The sequence below is a fragment of the Tachyglossus aculeatus genome, chromosome 1 (assembly GCF_015852505.1).
Source record: "Tachyglossus aculeatus isolate mTacAcu1 chromosome 1, mTacAcu1.pri, whole genome shotgun sequence".
In the NCBI taxonomy this organism is placed as follows: domain Eukaryota; kingdom Metazoa; phylum Chordata; class Mammalia; order Monotremata; family Tachyglossidae; genus Tachyglossus; species Tachyglossus aculeatus.
In genome coordinates, this window is record NC_052066.1 from 42653401 (window position 1) to 42673778 (window position 20378).

Here is a 20378-nt window from a genome sequence, read left to right on the forward strand (position 1 = left end):
AACTTTCTAGAAAAACATCCAGTCCGTGTCTCCCCCGTCCTCAAGAACCTCCAGTGGTTGCCCATCCACAACCACTTATATCATCATCATCAATCGTATTTATTGAGCGCTTACTGTGTGCAGAGCACTGTACTAAGCGCTTGGGAAGTACAAGTTGGCAACATATAGAGACAGTCCCTACCCAACAGTGGGCTCACAGTCTAAAAGGGGGAGACAGACAGCTTATATGCTTTAAAGCAGTCAATCAGCTTGCCCTCTTCTACCTTACGTCCCTAAAATTTCTGCTGCAGCCCAGCCTACACGCTCTGCTCTTCTAAGTGTCAGCTTTCTCACTGAACTGACATCTCATCTATCTTGCCACCCACTTCTTTCCCACGACCTGACTTTGGCCTGGAACTCCTCCAGTTCCATATGACAGACGACTACTCTGCCCACTTTCAAAGCCTTATTAAGGTCACTTCATCTCCAAGAGGCCTTCCCTGATAAACCTCGCTTTTTCCCTACTCCCTTTCCTTTCTGTATCACCTGTGCACTTATACCTGTAACAGTAATAATAATAATGACGATGATTATGCTATTTGTTAAGTGTTTGCTATGTGCTAAGCACTAAGCGCTGGGGTAGATATGAGGTAATCAGGTTAGACACAGTCACATACCACGTATAATAATAATAATAATAATAATAATAATGATGGCATTTGTTAAGCGCTTACTATGTGTGAAGCACTGTTCTAAGTGCTGGGGTGAGGTACAAGGTGATCAGGTTGTCCCACATGGGGCTCACAGTCTTAATCCCCATTTTATAGAGGGGGTAACTGAGGCACAGAGAAGTTAAGTGACTTATCCAAGGTCACACAACAGACAAGTGGTGGAGCTGGAATTAGAACCCACGTCCTCTGACTCCGAAGACTGTGTTCTTGCCACTGGGCCATGCTGCTTCTTCTCTGAACCCTTTAAGCATTTGCTACTGACCCCATCCTCAGCCCCACGTAATATTATTATTGTTATTAGGAATGATAACAATAATAACATATTTCATTCATTCATTCAATCGTAAGTGTGCAGAGTACTGTACTTAGCGCTTGGAAAGTACAATTCAGCAACAAAAAGAGACAATCCCTGCCCACAATGGACTCACAGTCTTTTGTTAAGCACTTACTATGTGCCAAGTACTGTACTACACGCTGGGGAAGATGCAAGATAACCTGGCCTGACATGGAGGGAGAACAAGTATTCTAGCCCCATTTTATATATGAGGAAACTGAGGCACAGAGGTTAAAGTGACTTGCCCATCGTCACACGACAGGAATGTGGCGGAGCCGTGCACTTTCCACTAGACTGTGCTGCTTCTCACGTGTGCATATCCACAATTTATATAATAATATTAATGTCTGTCCCCCTCCTCTACACTATAAATTGTGAGCAGGGAATGTATCTACACTACTCTGTTATATTGTACTTTTTCAAGCACTTAGTACAGTGACCTATACGCAGTAAGCACTTAATTGAGCACCTAGTTTATATAGTACTTGGCAAAAGGTAATAAAATTAGACAGGCAGTATTTTTTTTTTCTCCACAACTTTTTTTATGAAAGACAATTTTTATATGACCCATGTAATAGCTCCATCCATATTTTATTGTTACAAAAATTGTGCAAAAGTGGAGCAACTATGGAAGCAAAAATGGACAAAAGCAGTCAATATAATCTTTTATGCTTGTAACTTTAAACTGCAAATGGTAAAACAGGGCTTGGAGTGGTTATCGATCAACTATATTTATTGAGTACCTACTGTGTACTCAATAAATACACACTTACTACACACTTGGGAGAGTACAATACAACAGAGTTGGTAGACAGGTTCCCTGACAACAAGCTTACAGTCTACAGGTTACATCAAAACATCACAGAGATGAAATATCAGGGATGAAATAAAGAGATATTTTCACACAGTAAAGTTACGTAGTCTGTTGGGCTTTCAGATATTTCAACTCTATGGAAGTGGTTCCAATGATTGCTTTTAAACCAAATTCCTTTTCACAAATTTTGAAATAGTTCCTAAACTGGAAGATATGTTCCCCTCGACATCCTATTTTCTGGATTTTCTGTCAATCCACATATGCCCAAAGGAGGTTTGAAATTTCTCCTTCCCTTCAAGAGCTTAAAAATATGAAACATTTTTCATTCTGTTAGAGGATTTTCTATGTCTTTTAGTAGAAGAGCTTTGATACATCTCACTGAAAAATGACACCACGGTTGTACAACAGATCAATCAATCAATCAATCGTATTTATTGAGTGCTTACTGTGTGCAAAGCACTGTACTAAGCGCTTGGGAAGTTCAAGTTGGCAACATATAGAGACAGTCCCTACCCAACAGTGGGCTCACAGTCTAAGAGGGGGAGACAGACAACAAAACCAAACATACTAACAAAATAAAATAAATAACAGATGCGCTCTTGATGTCTCGAGATGTGAATATCTGTAGACTGTAAACTTACTGTAGGCAGGGAAGATTCCTACCAACTCGTTTAGATCGTGCTCTCCCAAGTGCTTACTACAGTGCTCTGCACACAGAAAGCACTTAATAAACATGACCGATTGATACCTTGTTACAGATTGATACCTTGAGACTTTGAAGCAGCATGGTTTAGTGGAAAGAGCCCAGGCTTGGAAGTCAGAGGACATGGGTTCTAATAATAATGATGGTATTTGTTAAGCACTTACTATGTGCAAAGCACTGTTCTAAGCGCTGGGGGGGATACAAGGTGATCAGGTTGTCCCACGTGGGGCTCACAGTCTTAATCCCCATTTTACAGATGAAGTAACCGAGGCCCAGAGAATAATAATAATAATGATGATGATGACATTTATTAAACGCTTACTATGTGCAAAGCACTGTTCTAAGCGCTGGGGAGGTTACAAGGTGATCAGGTTGTCCCATGGGGGGCTCACAGTCTCAATCCCCATTTTACAGATGAAGTAACCGAGGCTCAGAGAATAATAATAATAATAATAATAATAATAATAATAATAATAATGGCATTTATTAAGCACTTACTATGTGCAAAGCACTGTTCTAAGCACTGGGGAGGTTACAAGGTGATCAGGTTGTCCCATGGGGGGCTCACGGTCTTAATCCCCATTTTACAGATGAAGTAACTGAGGCCCAGAGAATAATGCTACTACTAATAATAATAATGATGGCATTTATTAAACGCTTATTATGTGCAAAGCACTGTTCTAAGCACTGTGGAGGTTAAAGGTGATCAGGTTGTCCCATGGGGGGCTCACAGTCTTAATCCCCATTTTACAGATGAGGTAACTGAGGCCCAGAGAAGTTAAGTGACTTGCCCAAAGTCGCACAGCTGACAAGTGGCAGCTGGGATTAGAACCCATGACCTTTGACTCCCAAGCCCGTGCTCTTTCCACTAAGCCACGCTGCTGGGGCTAAGTTAAGTGACTTGCCCAAAGTCACACAGCTGGCAAATCCCGACTCCACCACTTGTCAGCTGGGTGACCTTGGGCAAGCCACTTCACTTCTCTGTGCCTCAGTTACCGCATCTGTAAAATGGGGATTAAGACTGTGAGCCCTACGTGGGTCAACCTGATTGCCTTATATCTACCCCAGTACTTAGAACAATGCTTGGCACATAGTAAGCGCTTAACAATACCATCATTATTATTATTACTACGGAGAGGGAAAGTGTCTGCTAATTCTGTTGTATTGTACTCTCCCAAGCGCTTAGTACAGAGAAGCACCGTGGCTCAATGGAAAGAGCGCGGGCTTTGGAGTTAGAGGTCATGGGTTCAAATCCCAGCTCTGCCAATTGTCAGCTGTGTGACTTTGGGCAAGTCACTTCACTTCTCTGGCCCTCAGTTCCCTCATCTGTAAAATGGGGATTAAGACTGTGAGCCCCCCATGGGACAACCTGATCACCTTGTAACCTCCCCAGTGCTTAGAACAGTGCTTTGCACATAGTAAGCACTTAATAAATGCCATCATTATTATTATTATTGTTACAGTGCTCTGCACATAGTAAGTGCTCAATAAATACCACTGATTGATTGATTAAATATGACCGACTGAAAGTGTTGATCCAGCATGGCTATACTGAGAAGCAGCATGGCTCAGTGGAAAGAGCTCGGGCTTGGGAGCCAGAGGTCATGGGTTCTAATTCCGGCTCCGCCACTTGTCAGCTGTGTGACTTTGGGCAAGTCTCTTAACTTCTCTGGGCCTCAGTTACCTCATCTGCAAAATGGGGATTAGGACTGTGAGCCCCACGTGGGACAACCTGATCACCTTGCATCCCGCCCCAGCGCTTTGAACAGTGCTTCACACATAGTAAGCGCTTAACAAATGCCATTATTATTGTTATTATTATTATTATTATTACTATTATACATGGTATGTGCCCCCTCGATCCCATTGGCTTGAATGGACATTCCTTTCAAACCTCATCTTGCAACTTGTGAGTATTCCAAGCAGCGGTGAAGGACACTTAAACAAGTCAAGTTGCAATTTAAGATTAAAGCGTGAAATATATGATAACCTTTTGATGTTCAAAGTACCACGGTTTTCTGAGAATAGTTCTCTCTTTTCATAAAGCCTGGTGCATAGCCTGTCACTTCTACACTGACTTAAAGATTTCTTTAATGGAAATACATAAATGTTCACAAAATGAATAGAGGAAAATAAAAAGTGATTTTCAATTCAAAAATATTTCTGGAATATAATTCTGTGTTCCAGGCAGTTACAGTGCCCACTATCTGGATAGACAAATGATGTAGATTTCCTCTAACGTTCTTAATATTACAGAAAATAAAAATGAGATCATTCCATTCTCATTCTTTGACTTCAACTCTTTAAGCTCACAATTCCAACAGTTATTACGTAAAACATGAGAAAGACCATATTTAATTATAAAAGTGCTAGAGCTACCCTCTTCAAAAGATGTATTTACCCCAAACTCCACAGAAATATTTTGCATCACTCAATATTTTTCTCTTTTTATAACAAACCTCAAATTTTGCAAACAGAGCATACTATGCCTTACAGCAATGAAGTGCAGAAGGCTCAAAATCACCTTTCCCATTTCACAGACCAAATAACTGAGACCCTGAAATGCAGGTCAAACAAAGCACATCCAATAAATGTCAGAATATGGCAAAATGAACAACAGATGAACACCGGCTATCAGAGTTACTCCATAATTCCAATCATCTGTGATTTTTTTTCTATATAACAGGAAAGCTACACCCATTATTTGGAGCCAATGTTGCTTTCCAACATCATGTTTCGTACAGTTTATGAAAACCAAATAATGAAAACCCTTGATTCTTATTGACAACCAGGTAAATCACACCTGTTAACTTTTAAAAGAAGGAAAACACTGAAGGAACATATATAGAAAGAAAATTACGTTATATCTGGGGCTGAAAGCAAATGTCTATAGTAACTGTATTTTTTTACTCCAACCTTTCAACATACGGGCCAAGGTTGATTTACAATAAAATGTCACCCACACATCCCCAAGATTTGCACCCTGTTTGAAACTGCAAAAATGGAAGAAAACAAACTTTGACGTAGATTTGGGTTTTATCAGAAAAATGGCCCATGATCACGTGTTTCTAATTCATTCATACAACTGTACTTATTGAGTGCTTACTGTGTGCAGACAGTTATTTGAAATTACACTCAGAAAGCAAATAAATTTGGATATAGGCTATAGTTACCTTATTAATGACTATATTTTAATGGACTGCATTCATATTATAGTCTATTTAGTGACTATATGACATCTTAAGTGCTTAGTACAGTGCTCTGCAGACAGTAAGCACTCAATAAATTAGGGAAGCAGCGTGGCTCAGTGGAAAGAGACCGGGCTTTGGAGTCAGAGGTCATGGGTTCAAATCCCGACTCCGCCAACTGTCAGCTGTGTGACTTTGGGCAAGACTTTGGGCAGCGCTTAGAACAGTGCTTCAGCGCTCAGAACAGTGCTTTGCATGTAGTAAGCGCTTAATAAATGCCATCAAAAAAAAAAAGTCACTTCATGTCTCTGGGCCTCAGTTCCCCATCTGTAAAATGGGGATTAAGACTGTGAGCCCTGCGTGGGACAACCTGATCACCTTGTATTCTCCCCAGGGCTTAGAACAGTGCTTTGCACATAGAAAGCGCTTAACAAATGCCACCATCATCATCATGAATAAATACGATTGAATGAATGAATCACCATGCTAATTGATTACATTTTCTCTCAGAGATAAATGACCCTCAAATATTTAAATACTTGAGGCTTTCCCTAGCCTGAATTTGAGACAGTCACTTAAGTCAGAATCAAAAGCTGTTTTTAAAACCCACATAACATGTTTTCAAGTGGTTTCCTAAACAGTGTGAAGACTTCCCGAACCTGCTTCCTCATACTGGCGAGCCCCTGGTGTACAATTACAAAATATCTAGTTACCAAAGAGGGCTGCTACAAGATGTGCTGATTCAAGCCCAGGATCACGCGATAAAATGGGCCCTTTTTCAGACTCGACGATGATCAATCGATCAATGGCATTCATTGCCATTCCAGCCCCTTCCTTCCTCTCCCCCTCGTCCCCCTCTCCATCCCCCCGTTCTTACCTCCTTCCCTTCCCCACAGCACCTGTATATATGTATATGTTTGTACATATTTATTACTCTGTTTATTTATTTATTTATTTTACTTGTACATATCTATTCTATTTATTTTATTTTGTTAGTATGTTTGGTTTTGTTCTCTGTCTCCCCCTTTTAGACTGTGAGCCCACTGGTGGGTAGGGACTGTCTCTATATGTTGCCAATTTGTACTTCCCAAGCGCTTAGTACAGTGCTCTGCACATAGTAAGCGCTCAATAAATGCGATTGATGATGATGATGATGATTTATTAAGCACTTACTGTGTGTAGAGCGTTGTACTAAGTGCTTGGGAGAATACCGCAATACCGAATTCCGTGGCTAGCGAGCGGAAGACATTCTGCTACAAGTCAAAACCCACCTGTGCTGGGCAGCAGCGGCATGGAAGAGAGTCAAGGGTGGATACTCAAGTTTACCGCACAGGAGGAGGCAATGGTAAACCACTTCCGCATTTTTACCAAGAAAATTCCATGGATATACTACTGGAGAAGCAGCATGGCTCAGTGGAAAGAGCACGGGCTTTGGAGTAAGGGGTCATGGGTTCAAATCCAGGCTCCGCCACTTGTCGGCTGTACGACTTTGGGCACGCCACTTAACTTCTCTGTGCCTCAGTTATCTCATCTGTAAAAATGGGGATTAAGACTGTGAGCCCCCCATAGGACAACCTGATCACCTTGTAACCTCCCCAGCGCTTAGAACAGTGCTTTGCACATAGTAAGCGCTTAATAAATGCCATTATTATTATATACTCCCAGAATGATTGCAGATGGAGTTAGGGCGGTCTGGGAGAGATGTGTCCACGGCGTCACTATGGGTCGGAGATGACTAGACAGTAAAAGACAAGACTGTCGGGCTGCATGAAGATGGGGTGGATATCAACTGTTTAAAGGGGATAGATCTGAGCGCATAGACGACTTGGAAGGGAGAAGGAAAAGGGGAAATGAGGGTTTAGTCGGGGCAGGCTTCTTGGAGGGAATGTGATTTTTAAAAAGTTTGGAAGGTGGGGAGAGTGGTGGTCTGCCACATATGAAGGAGGAAGGATTTCAAGGACATAGGGAGTGTGGGCAAGAGATTGGCGTTGTGAGCTCGTTGTGGGCAGGGAATGGGTCTGTTTATTATTATATTGTACTCTCCCAAGTACTTAGTACAGTGCTCTGCACACAGTAAGCTCTCATTAAATATGACTGAATGAACGAATGAGTGAGATAGACGAGATTGAGGTTCATGGAAGCAGCATGGCCTAGTGGATACAGCCTGGGCTTGGAACTCAGAAGAACCTGGGTTCTAATCCCAGCTCTGCCAATTGTCTGCTGTGTGACCTTGGGCTGGTCACTTCGCTTCTCTGTGCCTCAGTTACCTCATCTATAAATTGGGGACTAAGACTGTGAGCCCCACATGGGACAGGAACTGTGTCCAACCTGATTAGCTTGTATCTACCCCAGCGTTTAGAAGAGTGCTTGACACATATTAAGTGCTTAACAAATACCATCATCATTATTATTATTATTATTATTATTATTATTAAGTAGGTTGGTATTACCCTCTCAGGGTCGCACCTGGAGAGTTGCCAGTACCTCTACCAGTCTTCTAGACTGTGAGCCCACTGTTGGGTAGGGACCGTCTCTATATGTTGCCAACTTGTACTTCCCAAGCGCTTAGTACAGTGCTCTGCACACAGTAAGTGCTCAAGAAATACGATTGATTGATTGACTATGGGAGAGAGAGTCAAGTAGAGACCTACCCATTCCATTCCTAGCTTGGCCAGTGGCTAGCTAGTGGAAGGCCATCTGCTACAAGTCAAAACTCATCCACGCTGGGCAGCAGCAGCACGGGAGGGAGTCGAGGGCGGAGACTCCCGTTTACGGTGTGGAAGCAGGCAATGGCAAACTACTTCCATATTTTTTACCAAGAAAACTCTACAGGTACACTACCAGAATGATTGCAAATGGAGGTGGGGCTTTCTGAGAGAGATGTGGCCATGGTGTCGCTACGGGTCGGAGACAACTCGACAGCGTAAGGCAAGACAAGACGAGGTTGGTGTTAGACGAGCAAAGTGTACTGGCTCCTGAGTTGTAGAGAGAAATCAACGAGGTACAGTAGGAGGGGAAGAACTGATTGAATGTGTTACAACTAATGATAAGGAATTTCTGCTTTGAAGTGGAGGTGGATGGGCAAGCATTGGAGGTTCTTGAGGTGTGGGTCACATTTGTACATATCTATTCTATTTATTTTATTTTGTTAGTATGTTTGGTTTTGTTCTCTGTCTCCCCCTTTTAGACTGTGAGCCCACTGTTGGGTAGGGACTGTCTCTATATGTTGCCAATTTGTACTTCCCAAGCGCTTAGTACAGTGCTCTGCACATAGTAAGCGCTCAATATATACGATTGATGATGATGATGATGAGTGACAGTTGTTTTAGAAAAATGATCCAGGCAGGAGAGCGGAGTAATGACTGGAGTGAGGGAAGATGGGATGCGGGGAGGTCAGTGAGGAGGCTGACGCGGTAGTCAAGGAGGGATATGTGCTTGGATCAGTGTGTGGCAGTTTGGATGGGCAGAAAAGGGCAGATTTTAGAGATGGTGCGAAAGTAGAGCCGGCAGGATTTGGTGACAGATATGTGGGTGGAATTACAAAGATGAGTCGAGGATGATGCCAAGGCTACGGGTTAATAATAATAATAATAATGGCATTTATTAAGCACTTACTATGTGCAAAGCACTGTTCTAAGCGCAAGGGAGGTTACAAGGTGATCAGGTTGTCCCTCGGAAGGCTCACAGTCTTAACCCCCATTTTCCAGATGAGGTAACTGAGGCACAGAGAAGTGAAGTGACTTGCCCAAAGTCACACAGCTGACAATTGGCGGAGCCGGGGTTTGAACCCATGACCTCTGACTCCAAATCAATCAATCAATCAATCGTATTTATTGAGTGCTTACTATGTGCAGAGCACTGTACTAAGCGCTTGGGAAGTACAAATTGGCAACATATAGAGACAGTCCCTACCCAACAGTGGGCTCACAGTCTAAAACGGGGAGACAGAGAACAAAACCAAACATACTAACAAAATAAAATAAATAGAATAGATATGTACAAGTAAAATAAATGAATAAATAGAGTAATAAATATGTACAAACATATATACATATATACAGGTGCTGTGGGGAAGGGAACGAGGTAAGATGGGGGGGATGGAGAGGGGGACGATGGGGAGAGGAAGGAAGGGGCTCAGTCTGGGAAGGCCTCCTAAGCCCGTGCTCTTTCCACTGAATCACGCTGCTTCTCCAAGGGAGGGTAGTTGTGTCATCTAAAGTAACAGAATGATGGAGAGGACAAAGTTTGGGTGGAAAGATGAGAAGTTCTGTTTTGGACATGCTCAATTTGAGGTGTCGATGGGACGTCCAGGTAGAGATGTCCTGAATAATAATAATAATAATAATAATAATGGCATTTATTAAGCACTTACCACATGCAAAGCACTGTTCTAAGTGCTGGGGAGGTTACAAGGTGATCAGGTTGTCCCACAGGGAGGCTCACAGTCTAATTCCCCATTTTACAGATGAGCTAACTGAGGCCCAGAGAAGTTAAATGACTTGCCCAAAGTCACACAGCTGACAACTGGCAGAGCCGAGATTTGAACCCATGACCTCTGACTCCAAAGCCCGGGCTCTTTCCACTAAGCCACGGGAAATGTGAGATGGCAAAAGGAGAGAGGTCAGGGGCTGGAAATCATCAGCGTAGAGGTGGTGGTTGAAGCCATGCAGGGAGATGAGTTCTCCAAGGGTGTGGGTGTGGATGGAGAATAAAAAGGGCCCCAGGACTAAGCCTTGAGGGGCTCCCAAAGTTTAAGGGTGGGAGGCAGAGGAGGAGCCTGTGGGGTAAACTGAGACAGAATGGTCAGAAACAGGAGGAGAACTAAGACAGGGTCAGTGAAACCAACTGTCAGTGTTTCCAGGAGAAGGCAGCTGAGAGGTTGAGTTCATTCATTCAATCGTATTTATTGAGCACTTACTGTGTGCAGAGCACTGTACTAAGCGCTTGGGAAGTACAAGTTGGCAACATATAGAGATGGTCCCTACCCAACAGTGGGCTCACAGTCTAGTTGAGTTTTAGGATGGAGCAGAGGCCGTTTGATTTGGCAGGAAGGAGGGCATTGGCAAGATTGCAGAGGGCCGTTTCCATTCCCACCTGGCTCCATTAACCCGACTGACATTATGGTAACTCACCTAACAGTATGCAAGCTGTAAATATTCTTTTAAATGAAAATGCGGGCTTTGTTGGATGGCACATTTTAATGCCACGGAAGTGTGGCCTGGTTTGGGGATGACTTTTGAGACTTTCACCGCAAAGTCCAGGAAATCTGGTTCCAGAATGCAACTTCTGCATCTGCTCTCAATCAATCAATCAATCAATCGTATTTATTGAGCGCTCACTGTGTGCAGAGCACTGTACTAAGCGCTTGGGAAGTATAAGTTGGCAACACATAGAGACAGTCCCTACCCAACAGTGGGCTCACAGTCTAGAAGGACTCTCTTCTAGGGTTAACTCTCTTGGGTGAACTGCAAACAGGTCTACTGGATGACCTGTTATCAGTCTATTAAGGAAGAGATATGTTCTGTTCTCTAAAATGATGGGAGAATTACACAATAGCAGAAGTAGCTTGAGGTAAAAGAGATAAGGAAAAGAAAAATCAGTGTCCCATAATAATCACAGCCATGATCTATGCCAACTGTCTGCAACTAAAGCAGGCCCCAGCAGCAAGAACAGAATACTGAAGGGTTGAGGACCAAGGAAATAACCAAAGCTGAACTTATTTGGTCAGTCATTAACATGGATATATAATGGTCTTTCTTTTCTATACACCCCCAGCACAGTTTTTGAATTTCTTTTAAAAGCGTCTTTACTGAAAAGTGCACAAAAACATTTTCATCTATTTTTTATCGGGGAAAATGTGTTGAAGGAGGAAATTTATGCATAACTGGCCTTTGACATATGAAAAATTCTACAAGCCCTCTTTAAGATGATAAAATGAAACTATAATATTCTTCTGAGGTTTTTTTCCCCGTTTCATAACCTTTGCAACAAATGCTGTAACCAGAATGCTGAAACAAGAGTACCAAATCACTCAATACTTCAAATAATGATGACTCAGTATAGACAATGAAAAACATCTAAATGGCATATATCTTCATTTTACACATCCCATCAATACTTTTGCTTGGTATTAAATGATTTTTCTCTAAAAGGCAATAATTTTCCAGTAAGACAAGCAGCACGGCCCAGTGGACTGAGTGCGGGCCTGGGAATTGGAAGGACCTGGATTCCAATTCTGACTCCACCAACTGTCTACTGTGTGACCTTGGGCAAGCCACCTACCTTCTCTGTGCCTCAGTACCTCATCTGTAAAATGAGGAGCTATGCCTGTGACCCCCACAGGTGACCCCCAGGCAAGTCACTTAATTTCTCTGCGTCTCAGCCTCTTCACCTGCAAAATAGGGATTAAATATCCCTTCTCCTTCCTACTTAGACTATGAGCCCCACGTTATTATCTTATATCTACCCCACTGCTCAGTATAGTACTAGACACACAGTAAGCATTGAATACCACAAATTCTAATAATAATGGCTTTGTTTATTCTGATGAAGCTTTATTTTAAAAATATGCTTTAAACATTGATTTAACTGGCAGTATATTCAGCCAATATATTTAGCCAAGGCAGATTTGGAAAGAAAATGTGTTTTGAAAACCCTGCCTGCAGATTTCATGAGAAACAGTTCACAACTAACCAGTAAATGTTATGAACACTTGCTAAATAGTATCATTAACAAAAGTTCAGCATAATAAGTTTATGAATATATAAAATGATGATGGATTTTATCCTCCCAAGGGCTTAGTATGGTGCTCTGCCCATAGTGAGTGCTCAATAAACACCAATGATTGATTGGGTGATCAAATTGAGTGATTAATAATGACTTCACAGAAACTTCTCCACTGATGTTCCTGGAGATCCCTTTTCAAAGACACACAAACTACTGGATAGCAATATTAATTTCAGAGATGGGGGCGGGGGGCAATTGAAAAGTGGTATCTATTCAGCACGTACTGTATGTGGAGACTTTATTGCACTGCTTGGGAATGTACAATTCCCAATGAGAAGCAGCGTGGCTCAGGGGAAAGAGCCCGGGCTTTGGAGTCAGAGGTCATGGGTTCAAATCCCGGCTCCGCCACTTGTCAGCTGTGTGACTTTGGGCAAGTCGCTTCACTTCTCTGGGCCTTAGTTCCCTCATCTATAAAATGAGGATTAAGACTGTGAGTCCCCTGTGGGACAACCTGATCACCTTGTAACCTCCCCAGCGCTTAGAACAGTGCTTTGCACATAGTAAGCGCTTAATAAATACCATTATTACAATATAATAAAGTTGATAGATGTGAATAAGCAGGTAAGAGGCAGAAGAAAATCATTAGAACGGACACGTGGGTGAGTAGTTGTGAATGAGATTTGCTGCATCCCATCAACCCTAGATGCTAACATATCCCGTATCTCCCCGCTCTAGACTGTGAGCTTGTTATGGGCTAGGATCGGGTCTGTTTTTTTGTTATACCCTACTCTCCCAAGTGCTTACTACAGTGCTTCGCACACAGAAAGTGCTCCATAAATGCGATTGAATGAATGAATGACTATCACAAGATGCCCAGATAATCTCTCATTTCACATTCTTCCCAAGCCTGAGGAAAACAAAATCAACCAATCAATCAATAGTACTTATTGGGTGCCACTTTGCAAGCAAAGCAGGGTACTAACTGCTTGGAAGAAGAGTTGCCAGTTGAAAACACTCCCCAAATCACTTCTCCTATAAAAGGCCTTACCAGATTAAGCCATTTATTTTCCCTAACCACACTCTCCTCTTTTTTTTACTGGCACTTATCACGTGCTCACTATGTGCCAAGCACTGTATTAACAAGGGTGGACGCAATCCCTATCCCACATGAGACTCACAGTCTAAGCAGGAGGCAGTAGGATATACTCCCCATTTCACAGATGAGGTAACCGAGGCACAGAGAATAATAATAATAATAATAATAATGACGGCATTTGTTAAGTGCTATGTGCAAAGCACTGTTCTAAGCGCTGGGGATGATACAAGGTGATCAGGTTGTCCCACTTGGGGCTCACAGTCTTCATCCCCATTTTACAGATGAGGGAACTGAGGCCTAGAGAAGTTAAGTGACTTGCCCAAAGTCACACAGCTGACACTTGGTGGAGCTGGGATTTGAACCCATGACCTCTGACTCCAAAGCCCGGGCTCTTTCCAACGAGCCACGCTGCGTGAAGTGCCTTGCCGAAGGTCACTCAGCAGACAAGTGGCGGAGCTGGGATTAGAACCCAGATCCTCCGAATCCCCGGCCAATGCTCTTTTCACAGTCCAATAAGGAGAAATAACAATGATGATATTTGTTAAGTGCTTACTATGGGTCAAGCACTGGGGTAGATACAAGGTAATCAGGTTGTCCCACGTGGGGCTCACAGTCTTCATCCCCATTTTACAGATGAGGTAACTGAGGCACAGAGAAGTTAATAATAATAATTTTAATAATTTTGGTATTTGTTAAGCGCTTACTATGTGCAAAGCACTGTTCTAAGCGCTGAGGAGGATACAAGGTGATCAGGTTGTCCCATGTGGGGCTCACAATCTTAATCCCCATTTTACAGATGAGGTAACTGAGGCACAGAGAAGTTAAGTGACTTGCCCAAAGTCACACAGCTAAGTGGCGGAGCTGGGATTTGAACCCATGATCTCTGACTCCTAAGCCCCTGCTCTTTCCACTGAGCCACGCTGCTTCTCTAGTTCAGTGACTTGCCCAAGGAGAAAACAGGTGTTTTATCCCCATTTTTCAAATGAAGTAACTGAGACACAGAGAAGTTAAGTGACTTGCCCAAGGTCACACAGCGGGTAAGTGACGGAGCTCGGATGAGAACTGACGGAGCTGGGATTAGAACTCAGGCCTTTTGACTCTTGGGTCCCTACTCTTTCCACTAAGCTTCTCTGCCCTTTTTCATTGCACCATCGGTTTCACCTGGAGAATAACTGAGCCTGACCAGGCCAAAATCAAGGAGAGGGAACCAAAGTTGTCTGTCTCCCCCTTCTAGACCGTGAGCCCGCTGTTGGGTAGGGACCGTCTCTATATGTTACCGACTTGTACTTCCCAAGCGCTTAGTACAGTGCTCTGCACACAGGAAGCGCTCAATAAATACGATTGAATGAATGAATGAATGAATGAATAGGGGCAGCAGAGCCCAGGTTGGTCACTTTCAGTCCCATGGGTTCGGAAATGGCACGGTGATATGTTCTTCCCAAACATTTAGGCAGCGTGGCTCAATGGAAAGAGCATGGGCTTTGGAGTCAGAGGTCCTGAGTTCAAATCCCGGCTCCGCCACTGGTCAGCTGTGTGACTGTGGGCAAGTCACTTCACTTCTCTGGGCCTCAGTTCCCTCGTCTGTAAAACGGGGATTAAGACTATGAGCCCCATGTGGGACAACCTGATCTATCAATCAATCAATCGTATTTATTGAGCGCTTACTGTGTGCAGAGCACTGTACTAAGCGCTTGGGAAGTACAAGTTAGCAACATATAGAGACAGTCCCTACCCAACAGTGGGCTCAGAGTCTAGAAGGGGGAGACAGAGAACAAAACCAAACATATTAACAAAATAAAATAAATAGAATAGATATGTACAAGTAAAATAGAGTAATAAATATGTACAAACATATATACAGTTATATATAAACTGATCACCTTGTAACCTCCCCAGTTCCTCGAACAGTGCTTTGCACACACTAAGCGCTTAATAAATGTCATCACTATTTGGGTGTGTTTATACCACCTGACGATTGTAAGCATTTCTACATTTCTACAATAAATAACTCCAACCTGTATATGTTTTATGGCAATCAGACACCACATTAAATGAGAATAATCAGATTCACAGCTTTTAAATTTCCAAGATTCATTTCTGCACAGGTGATACCTTTTTTTTTTTGTCAAATAATTCAGGCAGAGAAGTAGCACGGTTTAGTCGAAAGGGCAGGCACCTGAGAGTCCGAGGGCCTGAGTTCTAATCCCAGCTCTGTCAGTTCTAATCCCAGCTCCGTCACTTACCTGCTGTGTGACCTTGGGCAAGTCACTTAACTTCTCTGTGCCTCAGTTACTTCATTTGTAAAATGGGGATAAAACGCCTGTTCTCCCTATTAGACTGTGAAGTCCATGTGGGACAGGGAATGTAATCCATCTATTTATACTGTACCTTCCCTGAATTTATTATAGTGCTGGGAATATACTATTATTATTAGGAATTTTTTCTCTTATTTTGATATGCTTGAAATATTTTTCTAAGCCACTTAGTTAATAATGATGGCATTTATTAAGCGCTTACTATGTGCAAAGCACTGTTCTAAGCACTGGGTAGGTTACAAGGTGATCAGGTTGTCCCACAGGGGCTCACAGTCTTAATCCCCATTTTACAGATGAGGTAACTGAGGCACAGAGAAGTTAAGTGACTTGCCCAAAGTCACACAGCTGACAATTGGTGGAGCCGGAATTTGAACTATTTGACTACAGATCACCACTATCTACGGTAAAGCAACTAGTGACACATTATGTCTACTTTCATCAGCTCTTTGAAACAAATTATCTAACATTTGTTCTCTAGGACCTTGGGTAAATCACTTCTCTTCTCTGTGCCTCAGTTATCTCATTTGTGAAATGGGGATTACTACTGTGAGCCCCATGTGGGGCAAGGACAGTGTCCAACCTGATGAGCTTGTATCTGCCCCAGCAGTTTAGTACAGTGCCTGGCATAGAGTAAGCCCTTAACAAATACCACCGTTTTTATTATTACTAGGAGTCAAGCAGCTAAACGCTGTTGATTGTGGTGAAAATCTAGAAGTGGTTTTGGTTTTTTTAAAAAGGTTTTAAAGCAATTTCAATTCATAAATCAAACACACTTCACTTCTGCACTAAACATACTACTAATACTACCACTACCAATACTACTATTATGAGTACTGAGATGATTTGTTAAACACTTACTATTTGCCAAGCACCGTACTAAGCGCTGGGGCAGAAATATGACAATCAGGCTCCACATGAGTAGGAGGGGGAATAGGTACTGTATGTCCATTTTGCAGATGAGAAAATGGAGGTGCAGAGGAGTTAAGCGACTTTCCGAGGTCACACATAAGAGAAGTGGTGAAACTGGGATTAGAACTCAGGTTCTCTCTTTTCATGCCCCTGCTCTTTTCATTAGGCCATGCCGCTTCCCTAAACTTAAATAATAATGGAACATAAAGCAGCGTGGCTCAGTGGAAAGAGCCTGGGCTTTGGAGTCAGAGGTCATGGGTTCAAATCCTGGATCCACCAATTGTCAGCTGTGTGACTTTGGGCAAGTCACTTCATTTCTCTGTGCCTCAGTTCCCTCATCTGTAAAATGGGGATTAAGACTGTGAGCCCCACGTGGGGCAACCTGATCACCTTGTACAGTGCTTTGCACATAGTGAGCGCTTAACAAACACCACCACCATCATTATTATTTAATATTGCTAATTTGTTGTAATAAAAATACAAAGTACTCTGAATCAACTAAGATACCCTTACTATCATATGAATTAACTTTCCTTGCTCTATAAATTGCTCATTCACTTGTCACAGAAGGTTATGCCTAAGGAAAAAAAAAAAAAACACATGCACCACAGTGAAATCAGGAGAACATTCCTGAACACTGTGACTGAATCTGTATATATGTTTGTACGCATTTATTACTCTATTTCCTTGCTCTATAAATTGTTCATTCACTTTTCACAGAAGGTTATGCCTAAGGAAAAAAACACATGCACCACAGTGAAATCGGGAGAACATTCCTGAACAATGTGACTGAATCTGTATGTATGTACATATGTTTGTATGTATTTATTACTCTATTTATTTATTTATTTTATATGTACATATTTATTCTATTTATTTTATTTTGTTAATATGTTTTGTTCTCTGTCTCCCCCTTCTAGACTGTGAGCCCACTGTTGGGTAGGGACCGTCTCTATATATTGCCAACTTGTGCTTCCCAAGCGCTTAGTACAGTGCTCTGCACACAGTAAGCGCTCAATAAATACGATTGAATGAATGAATGAATGAATGAATGAATGAATCAGTTGTGGAGGGAGGCAGCAAGAAGGTGAGATGGAACATTGGACATACACTCGTTTCATATGTGTGATGGGAGCACTAAAGGTAGCGAGTAAAGGGTGCAGAATGACGCGACACTGGTGACAAGTAAAGAGCTCATGTGATTTTAAAATCAATCAATCAATCGATCATATTTATCGAATGCTTGCTGTGTGCAGAGCACTGTACCAAATGCTTGGGGGAGTATGACAGAGTTGGTAGACATAATCCCTGCCAACAGAGAGACTGCAGTCTAGAAGGGGAGACAGGCATTAACCTAAATTATAATATTAGAGAATATTATCATATTATAATTTATAATAACATTGTGATATATTAATAATATAATATAATTAGAGAATTATAATAGAGAAGCAGCGTGGCTCAGTGGAAAGAGCACGGGCTTTGGAGTCAGAGGTCATGGGTTCAAATCCTGGCCCCGCCAATTGTCAGCTGTGTGACTTTGGGCAAGTCACTTAATTTCTCTGTGCCTCAGTTACCTCATCTGTAAAATGGGGATGAAGACTGGGAGCCCCTTGTGGGACAACCTGATCAGCCTGTAACCTCCTCAGAGCTTAGAACAGTGCTTTGCACATAGTAAGTGATTAATAAATGCCATTATTATTATTATTAAATAAATTACATATACGTAGATAAGGGCTGAGGGACCAAGGGAGGGGGTGAATAAAGGACGCAAATCCTAGTGGAAGGGCGATGCAGAACGGAGCAGGATGAGAAAAGGCAAAATTCCGGTTGATCCACAGCCACGGAATGTGCGGTCAAAACTCAGAACGGCACAATCTGGTAGCCAAAATGGCATAAAACCATAATTAGAACAATCACAGTAGTAGAAAGCCTTTTAGACTGTGAGCCCACTGTTGGGTAGGGACTGTCTCTATATGTTGCCAACTTGTACTTCCCAAGCGCTTAGTACAGTGCTCTGCACACAGTAAGCGCTCAATAAATACTATTGATTGACTGATTGATTGATTGATTTAGTCGTTGTCATAAAGAGAAGCAGTGTGGCTTAGTGGAAAGAGCCCGGGCTTGGGCGTCAGAGGACGTGGGTTCCCATCCTGGCTCTGCCACTTGTCTGCTGTGTGACTTTGGGCAAGCCACTTAACTTCTCTGGGCCTCAGTTCCCTCATCTGTAAAACAGGGATTAAGACTGTGAGCCCCACGTGGGACAACCTGACTACCTTGCATCTACTCCAGTGTTAGAACAGTGCCTGGCACATAGTAAGTGCTTAACAAATATTATTATTATTATTGTTGTGCTTTTTCTGGGAATTGCATATCAAGAAAAATACAAAATACCAACAGGAAAGCAATTACGACATCTGAGTTGAAAGGCACGGTAATCATCACCCATCCCACTGATTTCAATTTTTTTCTCTTTCATATCGTCCTTATTATCACCAGATCTACAAAAATAAAACCGACCGATAAAAAACTTGAAACGTACGTTGCAAAACTATGGTTTCGCTGGAGGCTTATGACATGATCAAAAATGCTTTAACAATGAAAAAGAATCGGCAAAGTTATACGGTTTGGGGTTCATTTGGCTCCTTTTCATATTTTTAGGAATACAACTATGTAGCATTTAAAAACAGAGGATGCCTGACTCCCAAAATGTCAAACACGGCAGCCGAACTGCACTAGATGGCGCAAAAAGAATAATTTATTTTCACCCTGCTGAGGCCATTCCTGTCTCCTGGAATGTAGCGACTGGAATTACACATGATCAGGAGACATAACTTATATATCAAGATGAACAAGAACTTAACTATTCATTTCTGTTCGGAATGATTTCACCCATAAAATTGAGCGTTATTACAGAATTCGAACACCACCTTAGTATGGATGCTTTTTATTACATAATTCGAACACCACCTTAGTTACTATGGATGCTCTTATTAATCAATCAATCAATCAATCGTATTTATTGAGCACTTACTGTGTGCAGAGCACTGTACTAAGCGCTTGGGAACTACAAGTTGGCAACGTATAGAGACGGTCCCTACCCAACAGCGGGCTCACAGTCTAAAAGGGGGAGACGGAGAACAAAACCAAACATACTAACAAAATAAAATAAATAAAATAGATATGTACTAGTAAAAAAAAAATAAATAGAGTAATAAATCTGTAGAAACATATATACATATATACAGGTGCTGTGGGGAAGGGAAGGAGGTAAGATGGGGGATGGAGAGGGGGACGAGGGGGAGGGGAAGTATTGAAAGTGTATCATCAATCAATAAATGGTATTTATTGAGTGCTTACTGTGTGCAGAGTACTGTACTGAACACTTCTCTATATATGTACATGTTTATAATTCTATTTATTTATATTAATGATGTGTTTATATCTGTGATTCTATTTATTTATATTGATGCTACTGATGCCTGTTTACTTGTCTTGATGCCTGTCTTCCCCCTTTTAGACTGTGAGCCCGTTGTGGGCAGGGATTGTCTCTATTTGTTGCTGAATTGTATTTTTCAAGTGC